This window comes from Ochlerotatus camptorhynchus, unplaced genomic scaffold, assembly GCF_037179485.1.
Source record: "Ochlerotatus camptorhynchus isolate MF236.1 unplaced genomic scaffold, CSIRO-AGI_Acam_v1.1 ptg000329l, whole genome shotgun sequence".
Classification (NCBI taxonomy): Eukaryota; Metazoa; Arthropoda; class Insecta; order Diptera; family Culicidae; genus Ochlerotatus; species Ochlerotatus camptorhynchus.
Window position 1 is genome coordinate 2302580 of NW_027040817.1, and position 4006 is coordinate 2306585.

Genomic DNA, 4006 nt, shown 5'->3' on the forward strand with positions numbered 1-4006 from the left:
GAAGGTTCAATTGCCATCAAAGCAGTGTGAAAAGCTCAAATGCTATTTCTCAATAATGGAGTTGACTTCATCTTTGTAGCATAAGCAGTTCTTTGACATATAAAAAAAAGGTGCACATTCCATTCGACTTTTTGTCCCTTTTAATTTAATTTGATCTTTTGATCATTTGACGAGCTGTGCACATGATTCATTGGTGCATTTGATTTTTTGTCCATTTGATCTTTTGTCAAGTTTGGCATTTTATCCATTTCTACCTTTTGTTCCTTAAAATGTATATCGACCTTATGTCCATTTGATGTTTTTTCTTTTAAACTTTTGTTCTTCAAAGTTGATGATGTAGTATTAGCTATCGTCTGAATATTTAGAATATTCCTCACTTTAAACAGTATGTCTTTTTTTATTGGCTAGACAAATGCAATCAGAAGTTGAAACTTTGCACACAATCATGTTCCAAGAGCATAAAGGGTGATACGGTCAAAATTTGGTCAATATCAACTTGACGTATTTCTTTCAATTTTGCATTTAAAAAACCTGAACACCCCTCATTTTGAAGGTGTGTGTGTGTAGAATGTTGCTCCTATTTTGATTTTGGAATTCATTCTTCAGTTGTCAAAATGCCGTCCAAGCAAGAAGAGCAGCGTATCAAAATTTTGCTCGCGCATCGCGAAAATCCGAGCTACTCGCACGCAAAGTTGGCAAAATCGCTAAAAGTTGCCAAATCAACCGTTACAAATGTAATTAAAGTGTTTGGGGAACGTTTGTCGACAGCCAGGAAGTCTGGATCGGGGGGAAATCGAAAACCGGAAGCCGCTGAGACGACAAAGAGAGTTGCCGGTAGTTTCAAGCGAAACCCTAACCTCTCTCTCCGAGATGCCGCAAATAAGCTGGGTGTATCGTCTACAACCGTGCATCGAGCCAAAAAACGAGCCGGACTATCGACTTACAAGAAGGTAGTGACTCCAAATCGCGATGATAAACAAAATACGACGGCCAAAGCGCGATCCCGGAGGCTGTACACGACGATGCTGACGAAGTTTGACTGCGTGGTAATGGACGACGAAACCTACGTCAAAGCCGACTACAAGCAGCTTTCGGGACAGGAGTTTTATACGGCAAAAGGAAGGGGAAAGGTAGCAGATGTTTTCAAGCACATGAAACTGTCAAAGTTCGCAAAGAAATATCTGGTTTGGCAAGCCATCTGTACCTGTGGCTTGAAAAGCAGCATTTTCATAGCTTCCGGGACTGTCAACCAAGAAATTTACGTGAAAGAGTGTTTGAATAAACGTCTGCTGCCTTTCCTGAAGAAACACGGTTGTTCCGTACTGTTTTGGCCGGATTTGGCATCTTGCCATTACGGTAAAAAGGCCATGGAGTGGTACGCCGCCAACAACGTGCAGGTGGTTCCCAAGGACAAGAACCCTCCCAACACGCCAGAGCTCCGCCCAATTGAGAAATACTGGGCTATTGTCAAGCGGAACCTAAAGAAGACCAAAAAAACTGCTAAGGGCGAGCAGCAGTTCAAGGCAAACTGGCTTTCTGCGGCGAAGAAGGTGGACAAGGTGGCTGTACAAAATCTGATGGCAGGGGTCAAGCGTAAGGCCCGGCAATTCGGATTTGGAAAAGCGGAAGCCTAACTGAATATTTTCCTGAATTTTATACTAATTGAACTTGAAAAAGAAATTTAATTTGATTTTTTAAATAAACGATTTCACCGATTTACAGGCGTTTTCCCTTGACCAAATTTTGACCGTATCACCCTTTAAATATAAGAAAACGATAATCGACGATATGCGACCTTTTTAGACGCCTGAAACTTTAACATTATTTCTGGATCACCTTACACAAAAATGATAAATAGTAAATGCCGCACGATAAAAACCAAAAATAAATAAACATTTCAAAGCTCAAATCCCTGAACCCAGAGCCATAACCGTAACGCAACTGGCATGAAACAAACATAATGTAATTTGTCCTCGTTATACCGTTCCAATATCACTCATTCATACCTTCTCAACGAACTCTCTTGAACTTGACAAATCGCATTTGACGGCACAGTAAAAATCGCTCAACCAGCCGCAACGTAGGGGACCGTTGCCAAATTGAAAGCATAACTTTTCTGTTTCCACAGCCCTAGTCGCTTCCCCCCACCTGAGTCACGGCAAAGTATCAAAGGTCTTCCCTGGTGGGTGTAGACAAGAATTTTTCCTTTAATCTAATTTTGTTTGCTCGATTTCGAAGTGTTTGATTTTCAGCTTCTTTTAATTTTTGCGTCCTTCGATCAACTTTCCTTCCAGTAGTATACCTATACCTTTTATATGTATGTGCAGTCCTGCTAGCAGAGGAAGGAAGGAGGTGGGTTTCCCATCAAATTGGGCTGAACTGTCGAGGTTTGTTTTGAGATCTTTTTTTTTTTTGCTGTTTTTTTACAACGAATCAAGCGACGGCGGATTGGCTCAGCAGAGGATGGCAAGGCAAAACAGTTTTCTTTTCCTCACTCCGTCCTTTCGATGGTGATTAAGCCGAGTTGCAAAGTAAATCTCAGCGATGCTGATAAATATGTATCCGAAGAAGTTTCCCCCGTTCTAGGAAAGTGTTTGAAGATGCTTCAATTTCGTCGAACGAAGAGTGTAAAATCCTTTGCTGTTTGAATGAATGATTAGTTCGAAGGATTTTCGCTTTCACCGGAACTGAAATCTGGTGCAAAAATAAATCTAAATTCTGCGATGGATCTGAAACATCGCTAAACATTATCAATATTTTCCGGTGGATAAACTCTTTTTCAAGGGATTTTTTCAACCAGCTCTAACGAATGGTAAAAAATGACTGAATCAATGAAATGCAACGGAGGTGACATTCGACTAACCGGAAAGTGTTAAGAGCTTGTGCTATTTTGTTGTTGTTAAACAAGTTAGTCTGGTGTCTTTGAGACATTGAGAGCAAAAATAGTGTGTTCGATGCAGTGTAATAGTGTGATTCGTAATGTTTCAAATGTCAAACTTTGCTATAAAGCACATTGTCACACATCATTATAGCAAATTGTTGGTAGCAAGTTTTAACCCCAGGGCGCGAAAGCGTTAATTCCATCCGGAATAATCCACCTCTTTTTTAGAAATTTGGAAAAAAAAACGAAGCCCTTCTGGTTTCTCTATTGATTCTTGAAAATGGAATAATAATCGGTTATGTAAATGATTTCCAATATTTTATCGTTTATTGCATGATGCCGTTTTCTGCGCATGAGTAGTATCTGCTCACATCTCTCTTTACTTCATAACAAAAACAATGAACTATCAGTTTGAAAACCGCATAGCATTACCTGCAGCTACAGTTTGATATGATTTCCGTGGTTTTTTTAGAGTAAAAAGGCCATAGCTAAATCCGATTTTATTGTGGTCCTCTGAAGTAATGCCTTAAACAGTAAATCAAATAGGGGAAATGCAGGTAATATCGGCCTAAGTGTCCCTAATTTGGGCCCATACATTAATTCAGTAATCGACTAAATTTTCAATAGCAACCAAAAATATCCATTAGTAACGTCCCAATAACGCGTTCATCTAGATAAAATTCAGAGTTGGTTGGAAATGCTAACATGAAGCTTTAGTGTGATGATTTATTAGCTAGAGAATGATCTTTAGAAGAGGGAAGGTGGATAGTTCCGTTAGAGTACGGCAGTATGAAAATTGAATAGAAGTTGAAAATGAGCGAAGGGCCATTAAAGCGACAGTTTTCAAGATAGACGCACATTTTTGCCTAGCCCGTACGATGTACGCGGGGACTTGAAGTATGTCTCCAAGTCCACAGGCCTGTGGACTTGGAGACATACTTCAAGTCCCCGCGTACATCGTACGGGCTAGGCAAAAATGTGCGTCTATCTTGAAAACTGTCGCTTTAATGGCCCTTCGCTCATTTTCAACTTCTATTCAATTTTCATACTGCCGTACTCTAACGGAACTATCCACCTTCCCTCTTCTAAAGATCATTCTCTAGCTAATAAATCATCACACTAAAG